The sequence below is a fragment of the Eupeodes corollae genome, chromosome 3, assembly GCF_945859685.1.
Source record: "Eupeodes corollae chromosome 3, idEupCoro1.1, whole genome shotgun sequence".
Taxonomy (NCBI): domain Eukaryota; kingdom Metazoa; phylum Arthropoda; class Insecta; order Diptera; family Syrphidae; genus Eupeodes; species Eupeodes corollae.
In genome coordinates this window covers 7,247,500-7,260,058 of record NC_079149.1, presented here as the reverse complement: position 1 = coordinate 7,260,058, position 12,559 = coordinate 7,247,500, and the positions used below count along the sequence as shown (strand labels likewise).

The window sequence follows — 12,559 nt, the reverse complement described above, 5'->3', positions numbered from 1 at the left end:
TTCTGGAAAAAGAAATCGTGTTACACTTTTTGATATTCAATTTAGGGCTATTGATATGACCCCAATTTGATAAAGAATCAATATCAGACAATAGTCCAAACTCGAAACTTTTGAAAATATTTTCAGATCGTCTGTATATAATAATCATTCACAATAATTAGAGAATGAGAAAATATCGTTAACGAACATAACGAAAAAGAGCGGACCTAGGTGGCTACCTTGCGGGACACCTGATCTAAACTAAATTTTTTTTTGAGTATGTATTTCCAATCTTAACTTGTTGTGTTCTACAAAATGAATATGACGATAACCAACGAAGAAAGTGAGAATGAAAACCAAAAATCTCAAGTTTTTTTAGAAGTTTTTGGAGGTTCACAGAATCAAAGGCTTTACCAAAGTCAGTGTATACTGCATCCACTATTTTTCCATAGCATTAGAAGTGAAATAAGTTAAATTGGTAACAGATGATCGACCGGATACAAAACCATGCTTTACTTCTGATGATAAATATTCACTTGAAAGAAAATCAAGCATTATTTTCACCATGCTTTCAAACAATTTAGAAATTGCGGAAAGTTTACAGATACCCCTTTAATCCCCTACATCATTTTTAGAACCTGATTTGTGTATAGGGACCAAGTAAGAAAGTTTCTATTCATCAATAAAAATACCTTTTTGGAGGGACTTGTTGAATATGCTTAGTAAAGGAGCATAGATGGAATCACGACAATTTTTTAACACTGCCGAAGGAATGCAGTCTGCTTCAGAACTATAATTAGACTGAAGTAATTTCAGTCCGGAAAAAACTTCTTCAATACTGTAATGGATCGAGCCAATATCAAACCGGCTTATTAAGCTGTTTAGTGAACTATTATTAAATCCTGAATGAGAATAAACAGGTTTAAAATAATAAGCAAACAATTCAGCTATTGAGTCTAAATCCGACAATTCAACACCTCTGAAAAATATGGTATTTTGAATCCCTATCGATTTTCTTTTAGAATTGACAAATGATCAGAACGATTTACTGTTGTTTTTGATATTTCTTCAATATTCATGATATAAGCTTTATATAGAAACTTACTAAGAACTACGAAATCTTTACGTGATTTACTAAAATTATCATAATCCGATTGATTTCTTTCTTTTTAAGTCACGAAGCTGTTTATTAATCCAAGGTGAATCCGATGATTTTTTTTTTGAAAGAATAACGAACAAATTTAAATCAATGAAGCGGTTGTATATATTTTTCAAATCAAGTAACATAAATACATTTAAACAATCAATATCAGAACATTTATTATTTAATTGAACAAAATTAGTTTTAGAGAAATTATACGATCTAACTGTTTTTTTTAAACATCATTTAACGAATAAGTATAAAACGCTATTTCAAAGAATAATTCCTTATTATGAATAGATTCGTTAAAAGAGAAAATGTGCATTACTTAAATTAACTTTGATTTCATCACAACATATACAAATTATTTTCATTTAATTTACCTTAAGATCGAGACTTAAAATTTTACAATCACCAATTATTTGACCTGATAATAGATTGCAATCAATTGATTACACTCATTTGAGACTTCATGTACTCTTTGCAATTACTAGAAAGTTTTTCATTCGCATTTACTTGATTGCAAAGACTTAAAGTGAACGCGAAAGTATGTAAAGATCTTAAGTGAATGCAACAATACAATGATTGAAATCAATTGATTGAATTCAAATGATTGCAGTCTTAATGAGGTCAAAAAATTCGTGATTGCAAAATTTTAAGTCTCAATATGTTGGGTGAAATTAATGAACCAAATCTTTTGGTTGAATTCAAAGAATGATTTCTTTAAGTTGAATTCAATCAATGAATGCATTCCCAAAAGATTGCATTCTTTTACAAGCACAATTTTTAATAGAAGACAATTATAGTTTTAAATATAAGTTTTAAATAAGATCTTAAAAGTAAGTTAAATAAAATTTTGAACTTTTGTGTATATTTACATTTCTAAAAATTAATGACACATCACATTAACACAATTTGAAGTTGTTACACAATTTTGTATTTCTTTGATTGATTTTTGACGCCGAACCTAAATTATTGTTGTTGCTAAAGCTGAGCTTAAATTAATTACTTACCTACAAATTGCACTAAAAAGGTAATTTTTCGTCTAATCACCACAGAAAAGAATATGTTTTTAGTAATCAAAGAAACAACCACAAATAAAAAACCGTCAAAGCAGAATTAACCCTGACCCTCGAAAAAAACCACACCACATCATCATCATTACAACAAAGTTAATTTTAAACCCTTACTTGTATCTAATTAGCACTGCAACACATTAGGTGTAGGTAAGGTTCAGGTATATCCATAGCCCAAACACACATTACAAAAACAAAAAAACCTTCATCAAAAAGACCTAAAACTCTCTCAGGATATATATAATTCTAGCCACCATCCCAGGATATCCTGGTTAAGATTTTTTGTTTCGCTTAAAGTGCAAGCATGCATGTCTAACAGCACCAGATTTTTCTTGGCTCTGAGGCTTTGATATAGCCAGAAAATAAAAATATGATTTCAACGTCAGTCGTCATCGTCGTCGTCGCTCAACTTTTGAGTGCATTTACTTTCATTAGTGAAGCCCCTAAGCTTCTAGAACTTAACTCGAGCAACGAGCCGAAGAAGAAAGAGAAAAAGAAGAGTGAAAAAAAGAGATCCTTTTACCAGGACGCCTGACGCCCGACGCCGTCGGTATAGTCACCGCCACCCATCGCCGCATTCAATTGGACTTAAAAACCATAGGCGCTGATGCACAACAAACCCCAAAGAAATTTATCTTTATACTCAGCTCTGATGCTGATGGTGATGTAGAGATTTTAAGCGGATTCCACTCCTTTGCCATTGTAGTAAAATGCAAAGGCTGTGCACTTTTATTTTTTGCTCCTGGCTTACGAGTGCTCAGCTAACAACTAGCCCAACTCTCACGAGAGCTTAAGCCCGAGGAAGAAAAGAAAAGAAACCAAATGGGCCGACTCGCTGCTACTTCCTCGTTTATATAATTCTTTCAAAAGTTTTCATTTTTAGTGCAATTTTAGGATTTTTGCATTTATTTTGTTTTTTTTTTCAAACAGAGGAAAATAAAAATGGAAAACTAGAAAACAAACACAAACAAAAATACGACTTTATTCTTTTTTTGGTATGTATTTTGAAAATTATTTGTTAGCCAAGCCAAGTTGTTTGAAAAGAAAAGCGCGCCAGTGCATACAAATTTAAACGTATTTCAAATATGGACATGGAGCTCTGTAGACGGAGACTAAAACCAAAATGAAACCAGGTTTAATGAGAATATCTATGTCAAGGATTGGCATGATGAGATGATGATGCAATGATGATGAAATATAAATAGTGGCTATAGAGGTATGTTTAAACGCTATCATTAGCCTTAGGGAGATAAATGATTCCAGAAAGAAAAAGAATTGGCTTTCAAAGGGTGTTCATTTTTTCTAAAAGATGAAGAACTTTAAGTTGGTAAGACTGTTTTAAATTTCGACAAATTTTTCAGCTGCCAAATGATTTTTTTTTTTAAAGCTTGGTGTGGCATTTTAAGAATTGAAGCCAGAGGATCAAGTATCAAGGCGTAGATTCGGTGAAAACAAGATTGCTGGTTTTCCAAATTTTCGTTATCGAATTTTGTTTAGCGATGACGATCACTTCTAGTAGAATGGAAACGTCAATATGCGGTGATAAAAATCCTACCATCCTGAAACTGACTTTTTAATGAGATTTATGGGAATGTAGAATAGTTAGTGCATATTCTTTTTTAAAAACGGTACTAGCACGAACGTTAAAGTCAATGGTGACCGATGTAGACCCATGATTACTGACTTTTTCGTCCATCAATTGAACAACTATGATGTATAAAGTCTGTTGTTTAAACACGACGAAGATGAAACAACATAATAAACAGGTAGTGCCAAAATTGATGTATTCAAAGAAACATTGTTTGGCCAACACATGTTTTTACGGAAGGGACCCGTGAATTGGGCTCTAAGATCGTGTGATTTAACGCTGCTTCACTCTTTTTAACTAAGATATGTCAAGTGGCTAGTCTATGCTACTAAGTTCGAAGATTTTAATCACTCGAAAGACAACACTTTTCGTGCTATTGAAAATATACGACCACAAATCTTGCAAAAAGTGATTTAAAATTGGACCTTTATTAGACTACGTTTAAGCCAGTCGCGGTTTTCATATGCCAGAAGTCATATTTAAATTCTACTGTCAGAAATTTATTTCAAGAATAGAGTAAACTTTATGTCAATTTCAAAACATCATCTTTGTTTTTTCAGATTTTGAAGTTTATATACCCTTAAATAAAAAACACCCTTTATATTCTACAATGGGAGTGCTGAGTGCTGCCGTTACCGCTGCGCTTGGAACTTGATGAGTTTTATTGTAGACAGTGTGGGATTGGGTTGTCCTCAATCTATGGAATTGTCATTTTTTCTTTTGGTTTTTCATTATTGTAAAAAATAAAAATTATTCAATGGGGATGAACGTTCCTGAAAGTCTGGGACGTAATGTTGAATTTTAGAACTTCGTTGTGAGCTAACAAAATAATACTTAGGTATTTTGAATCAATTCCAAAGCACACAGACTACATCATCTCCCAACTGCAATTGGATAGAAATGTCCAGATTTCTATACCTCCCAGATCTTTTTGGTAGGATGGAACATATCTGGAAGATGGGTCAATCCATTTTTACACAGATGGTTCAAAAACAAAAGAAAGGGTGGAGGTGTGTATTCGGAACGACTGAAATTAAGTATCTCATTCCGCCTTCCCAATCATTGTAGCGTGTTCCAGGCGGAACTTTTATCGATAAAGGAAGTCTTGTCCTGGCTTAAATAAAACGTGATATCAACATCTGATATCTGCATTTTCTCAGATAGCCAGGCCGCTATCAAATCTCTGGACTCTGTCTCTACAAACTCAATAACAGTCCATAACTGTCGATCATCTCTAATGGAGATGGCAATACAGTTTAATATTCACCTATGCTGGGCGCCGGGCCATAGAGACATTCCAGGTAACTGTAAGGCAGACGAACTTGCCAGGAACGTTTGGCACGTACTGGCATTCCAATAGCTACTTGTAAACTGTTGCTAATGCAAGACGCTGTGAGGAGGGCAGGAACCAGGTGGAACAACATCACCACGTGTCAAGTCACAAAAAACATCTGGCCAACACTGGATTTAAAACGTTCAAGGTGCTTGCTCTCTCCAAGCAGATCGCATATAAGGTCGATAATAGGTGTCATAACCGGACACAGTCTAATAGGAAAGCACGCCACGAGACTAGGCATATTCTCAAATGACTTTTGTAGAAGCTGTATGGACGAGGAAGAGGAGGAAACAGTTTTTCATATTTTCTGAACATGCCCTGCTCTGGCTTGAAAACGCAAGAATTATCTAGGAGAATTCTTCTTCAACGTCTAAATCATATCAGCTTAATCAGCCTCTCACGTTTCTTAAGGGACTCAAACTGGTTCCATTGAGCTAAGAAGGAATCCTCAAGATTCATGTGGTATCACAATGTGCCATTAAACTGGCCTAAGTATGTCCGTTTCCATCTTGGACAGCCACTATAACTTAACTTAAAATAACCATGGCTCTTTAGACGTTAGAATTAAGTCCGTTTTCAGTTTTTGAAATATTAAAAAAAAGTTGTTCAAATTAAAAATGTTACCTCCCAGACTATTTGACTTTTATGCGTGGGAATTAAAAGTGTGCTGTACCTAATTAATTTCTTCTTCTTCCTACCTCTGAATCTGTATACATTAGTTATATAATAAAGGCACATAGAGTAGAAATATCTGCATAGAGAGAGGACAGAGTAAATGGAGTTCCATAAATTCCATAGCATAAAGGGGATTAAAAGGTTTCGCATATATGCACATCTATTTAAAATTCTTCAAAAAATATTAAATTCCCTTTGTGAGAGAGGGATTGAGCATAGCTAATTAATTTACAAAACACGTTTAATAATTCATAGACTTTTTTTAACCTCTAAAATTTATCTATGTACCTATGTACATTTATATCCTAGGTTAGATACGCAGAGATAGAATTTTAAATTGTTAAAGTGATGAATTTTTAAAACAAAAAAAAGTCAATAGAACAGATAAAAGTATTTTCAAAATATTTAAACTATTATTATATTTATCGATTGATTAGACACAATATTTTATTTTTTTTAAAGAAAATTACACAAGTTTAAATAAACTACACCTTCTCACAGGTAAAAAGATATATTTGAAATCAAAACAACACACATTTTCTATGGCAAGTGATTCATAACTTTTAAAAGTGCCCATAGAAACGTTAACATCATAGCTGTAGGTAGGTCTGAGAGAAACACTTTAATCAAGTTATAAATAGAAATCTGAAGGTGGAGTGGAAAGTATATAATATAATTTGTCATGTAAATAAAAATAGAACAAATGACTGTCGGTTGTTTTTTTATCTCCAGTGTGGAATCCAAACAGGGAAAAAATAAGTGCCCGGCTAGCTCAGTCGGTAGAGCATGAGACTCTTAATCTCAGGGTCGTGGGTTCGAGCCCCACGTTGGGCGAATGAACTTTTTGATTTAAGATTGTTCAAATAATGTAAAATAACACTTTTGGGGCATTGTATGGGAGGGAGCTTTTCGTCTCTCTTTATCATTAGGTAAAATGAAGAACATCAATTTTTTTCCAAATTCATTTTTATTTATTCAATCCTTAACCTATCTTAAAGCTAGACAAAAATTCATAAAACTAGCCTAATTATCCATAACTTACAACTAACTTAATGGTCCCATACGGACACTCTAAGCTAAACACTAATTACTAATGCCTTTCGGCCTTAAGATCTATTTTACTTCAATTTAAATTTTATTTGTTTTGTTTTTATTAGAAAATTTTGAAAAAACTAATATCAATAACCTTTTTTATTTATTTTTACTTACAAACTACTTAAAATAAGGTCCTTAAATAAAACTTAAAACTAACTAAAACTACCTATTCTACCTATAAACTACTTAAAACTAGAACAACCACAGCAGCAAATCTAACTATCTAACATTTTTGTTTTTCATATTTCGTTGTCTTTTTTTTTTTTTTTTTTTATTTTTATTTCTTTTTTTTTTTTAATGTTTTGTAATGTTTTTTTTTTTTTTTTTTTTTTTTATTTTTTTTGTTTTTTTGTTTTTTTTTTTTTTAAATTTTTTTTTTTCGTGCCACCATGCCTATTCTACTTAAAACTAAACCCTAAAACTATAAAACAAGTATGTAAGCCGGCCAAGGCTTAAAACCCCATCCCGACTACCCAATATCAAGTGCCGATTGAAGCCACCAAAACTGGTTCTCCTGCTTCACCCTATCAGTTCGGTCCCGTTCGGACACAGCCCTACTGAACCGAAGGAGCTCTGCTCCGCCTTGTGCCATGACGTCCCGATTGTACAGGAGTCGCCTATCCACGGTTCTTCGTCTGACGTGGTAGATTAACGGAACTGCCAATCTATCCTGTATCAGACCGCATCTATCTAAAAAGAGGAATGCCTCTGGGGGAATGAAGCCGCTCAAGCGTGCACTCTCAAAATACTCGTCGTTCGGATAGAACGCCCCGAAAATTAAATTGTTGGTCGAAGACATAGCTCTTGCAATGTGACCTCGAACGAGTTTTATCACGAAATTGTCAATTCTGTTGATTCGAGCCCCGTTGTACAGGACCTCGTTGGAATAATAATGCACATAAGAAGATTCGGCTGTTCGATATAAGCCGGTACAGCGTCGTAAACACTGCCGCTCGAACACCCGAAACTTCTCCATCTGAGAAGGGGCAACGTTGAACCACACAGGACAACCACAAACGATCATTGGCCGTATGAGGGCCATGTAGCAAATTACCTTCACTCTGGGGTCAAGCCGACTGCTAAAAAACAGTCGTTTCGTCAGAGCGAAGGCTCCTCTGGCCCTGGTCAGAGCAGCATTTATATGTCTGTCGAAATATAAATACTGATCTAACCAGATACCGAGGTACTTCACTACACTTTTGCTCGCCAATGGCTGCCCGTGAAGATCAACGATGACCATCTTGCGCCAATTCTTACACGTATCCCTCGTGGCCCCAGCCAACGGAGTCCGGAACAGAATTGTCTCTGACTTCTGGACATTTATTTTCAGTTTCCAGTCGTCGCAATATCGCTGAATCTTGTCGAAATCACGCTGCAAGAGAATTCTAATAACCTCAACCTTTCGGGCCGTTCTGTACGCAATTAGATCGTCGGCGTACGCAATTGCCTTTGTAAGACTACCTATCAGATCGCTGGTGTAAATGCTGAAGAGAATCGGCGAATTCACCGCTCCCTGTTGAAGACCATTTTTAATTGAGAATGTTGTGGTAGAAGTTACATTGCCACTTTTGACAACAAACTTTCTACCGTTAAGCATATCATAAAGTATGTACAACAATGGCTTGCTTATGCCAAGCCTGCTCAGTTTTAGGTAAAGACCCTCTAACCATACGGTGTCAAAGGCCTTTTCCAAATCAACCAGAACAGCACCTGTGCATTGTTGTTTTGATTTATTCCATTGGATATCAGAAACGAGTTTAGACGCAGCATGAATTGTGTCATGACCCGCCTTGAACCCGAACTGTTTATCCGGAATTATTTTGTTGTCCGCAGCCCACTTAGTCAGAGCCCTATTAATGATCTTTTCGAAAACTTTGCTGATGCTCGGAAGAAGACTTATCGACCGAAGATTTGACGGGTTGGAGTTGTCCTTTCCCTTTTTCGGGAGAGGATGAACCACAGCGGTCTTCCAATGCACTGGATAATATGCATTATTCAGTGCATTATTAAAGAGCGTGGTGTATATGTCAATTGCTTCCATCGGTAAATGTCTTAGTACAACGTTGGATATACCATCGACACCCCCTGACTTTTTATTTTTTATTGAATTGAAGATGAGTTGAAGCTCAACCTTCGTCACTAACAAGGGACTTGGTCCCATTTGGTCGGCGATTATGGCATTTGCCAAGGAATCGTCATTGAACCGCATGAAACCGCGGTTCTCAGATCGCCAATGTGTGATATCATTACGGAGGTAAAAGTGATTAAGTAGGGCTCTGTTTTCCAGGTCGTGGTTGGGGCGAATGCTAACATTCACCTTGTACACTTGCTGAAAAGCAGCTCCCACCGCCTCCACTTTTTCCTTCGGATCTTCAATTATATAAAAGTCATCGTCAAGGATGGCTTCCTCTGGATCTTTTTGCGCTGTCATGAGTACGTCTCTGTTTTCTTCGGTTCTTTGGAGTTTCAGACTCGGAAGTTCATTGTCGTTCTTTTTCCTGAATATCTTGTTGATTTTGGGGAACATACTAGGGTCACTCGAATTAACTGACCGGATCTTGCGGTCCCAGTACTTGTTAATTGATAGCCTGTAGTTCTCCTTAATCAACAGATTGACATTTTTTATTGACGACTTCAGTGTCCTAACCTCCAAGTCGTGTGGGTCTGTAAGTCGTCTGTACAAGTTTTTGAGTCTTGTCAGTAAGCCACTCTTGTGCCTACGTAGTGCGTCAATTGTCGCGTTTCTGTAAGCGTCCATTTGGTCCCGTTCTTTGTACTTTGGGATTGTCCGTTCCATCGTTCGTTTTATTGTTTCGTCCATCTGTTGTAAGTGTTGGTCGATTTCTGTATTTGTCAGGTTTCTGTTGTTTGGTGGGGCTATGTCACTCGAACGAAGTTCTCTCGCTAGGGCATTGGTGAAACGAGGCCACCGCAACTTACTGTAATTGTAAGAATGCGTTGGAACGTATTCCTCCAACTCCACGCGTTCGTTCGGAATCTGCATTACAGCAGCCAGTCCGCAGTGATCACTGTCGTACTCGACTGTCTGTAAGCAGTTTCGCGGGTGATTACCCACTTTGTCTGTAACTGTCAGTCTGGTGTCGTACAGCAAAAGGTCCAGAAAGGAGCCGCTTCTTGGATACGATGGCCTTTCAGTAGCCAGCAGGTCGACGCCATATTCAACGCTGTAAAGATTCATCAAATTAAAAAGATGATTACCTCTGGGATTACTATGTTGATTTCCCCAATCTTCATGTTTTGCGTTCAAATCACCGGCCAAGATAAAATAGTTTTCTTCCAAGCTCAGTTTAAGTTCCCTAAAAAGAATCTCGAGTTCTGAAGCAAAGTAAGTAACCTGCGGAGCTCCAGCCGCATAAGCCGCAATCATATACATCCGCTTCCCTTGAGAGAGAGAGATGCATACGACGCAAACTTCTAGCGTCTTGAGCTTTCGCAATTCATTGTTGTATATGACTTTATAATTAATGCCTTTTCGTATAAAGAGAGCGACACCGCCCCCTTGAGTGGAGTCGGGCCGGTCCCTTCTTACGATATTGTAATTTTTATGAGTCAATTTGTGGTTGTGGTTTAGCTTAGTTTCGCTAGCCATAAACACATCGGGACTGTAGTCTTTCAACAATTGGAACATATTGGCTCTTCGTTCAATCCTAATCAGTGAATTTACATTCACAGCTAGTACTTTTAGGCGCGTCTCCGGCAGCGCGCCCATTATGGTCTTAGTTGCGCCAGGCCAGGCAACAAAGAGTAGAGATGATCTACCCTTTTGCCTTGCTCCTTTATCTGACTTTGCAGTCCTGTTAGTTGACCTTGAATGCTCAACAACAAGGCTACAATGTCAGGCTGCACCTCTGGTGCCTTAGGCATAGGGGCCTTTGGGGCAACCGTTGGTGGAGCCTGTCTCGTGTTTCCACTCCCTGACACCATTTGGGCGTAAGAGAATTTGGGATCCACGAATTTTTGTGTTGGAGCCTGTCGAACTGTTCGACTTTTTTCGGCTTTTTGACTGGCCTGTTTTTGCTTCATTTGTTGGACCTTAGGGCAACCCCTATAGTTAGCCGGGTGCCCTTGGTTTCCACAAAGGACACACTTGAGCAGGGTCAAATCCTCAACCCGCTCATTCCCCAGCTTGCACTCTCCTTCTTTGTGGGTTTCTCCGCACCTCACACAACGCAACTGCATATTGCAGTTGGCATTGGCATGGCCAAACCTCTGGCAGTTAGTACATTGTAAAATGCCGTCGTGCCTTTTTAATGTATCCCATCGTGCAGTTTGATAGTCGAGAGATGTGATTTTCTTCACACTATCAAAACTGCTTTGGGGCGATAATGTTACCAAGAACATTGGCAGCCTATAACCCTCCCGCCTGGACTTCACCGTAGTGAACGGCTTGACCCCGATAAAATCGAGATCGTCCGTGGCTTTTTGACGGAGCTCAGCTAAGAGCTCCTCTGGTTCCGTGCAGGAACTTATGCCCTTCAGAAGGACCGTCTGGAATTTTTCGCTCTTAGGCGTATAGCTGAAGAACTCAGCGGTGGCCTGTTTGAGCACGCCTTTAAGTAAATTGTATTCGGCCAGTGAGAAGCACTGTACCGAATAACGCTTTTCGTTGTCATTTAAAATCTTTATTACAAATTTGCCCTTAGTGGCCGACTTACATACCTGTTTTAGGTCCTGCAGGTCAACCCGGTAGGTCCTGATTGGTGGCACCTTCTCTTTTTTGGGCTGTGGTTGTTGCTGTTGTTGTTGCTGCTTCTGCTTCTGCTTCTGCTGCTGCTGCTGCTGTTTCTGCTGCTCCTGCTGCCTTGATTGTAGCTGTTGTTGTTGCTGCTGTTTGGCCTTGGCCGAGGTCGATGGGCCATCAGCAATTGGGCCTGTCACTGCAGCTGGTTTCTTTTTATTTTGCTCCGCTCCTGTGATTTTGGGAGCGGGCTTGGGTTGTGGTTGTTTTTGCTGCTGTGGTTGATGTTGCTGTTGTTTTTGCTGCTGTTCTTTTTGGGCTGCCTCTTGCTTTCGGCGCGCCTCTTGTTTGTTTTTAAGTGCAGTGAGGAGGGGCTCTATTTCCTCCTTGAGCTTGTTGAGACTTTCCTCGAACTGGCTGATGGCTGCCTGTTTGGTTTGCAGGGCCTGCACCAGTTCGGTTTCATCTTGGAGGTCCGCCACTACCTCCAAAGCCTTCGTTGTCGGCGGGACTGGCTCTGGCTCCGATAGGATTAAATCCATATTCGGAGGCCTGAAGAGCCCCTCTCCACCTTCGGACACGTATTCAGTTTTTTCAGACTCTGCGTAGTCTGAAAACTCGCTCTCGGTGGTAACTCCTCCTTTACCACCCTCCATTTGTTTCCGCATGTCCCGCCGCTTAGCAGAGTTGGCCCTCTCCACTTTGTTTGGGCTATGCTTCTTCATTTTTCTTTTTTTGATAGTTGCTGCTGCTTCTATCCAGTGGTCTGATGTTTGACCAGATGTTGTTGCTGTTGTTTGTGGTACTGTTACTGGCACCACCGTAACATCGCCTGACGTGTTGGCAGAGGTATCTTTCGATACCCCCGCTTTCTTCTCCTTAACCATTTGCTTCTCTTCCCAATCGATGAAATCAACAATTTCTCGATTATGAAAAAAAGCTATAATATTTTTCGTCGACTCCGCACGGG

At 38.4% G+C, this 12,559-nt stretch overlaps 1 protein-coding gene and 1 non-coding gene across 2 annotated transcripts in view; one reads left to right on the top strand and one right to left on the bottom strand.

Moving 5' to 3' along the window:
• LOC129952958 (protein N-terminal glutamine amidohydrolase) overlaps nt 1–12,559 on the bottom strand; it is a 265,831-nt gene that overhangs the window by 125,988 nt on the left and 127,284 nt on the right. The gene's annotated exons all lie outside the window — the stretch shown is intronic.
• Trnak-cuu (transfer RNA lysine (anticodon CUU)) lies at nt 6,557–6,629 on the top strand. Its single transcript has one exon. It is a non-coding gene; the product is annotated as a tRNA-Lys (tRNA).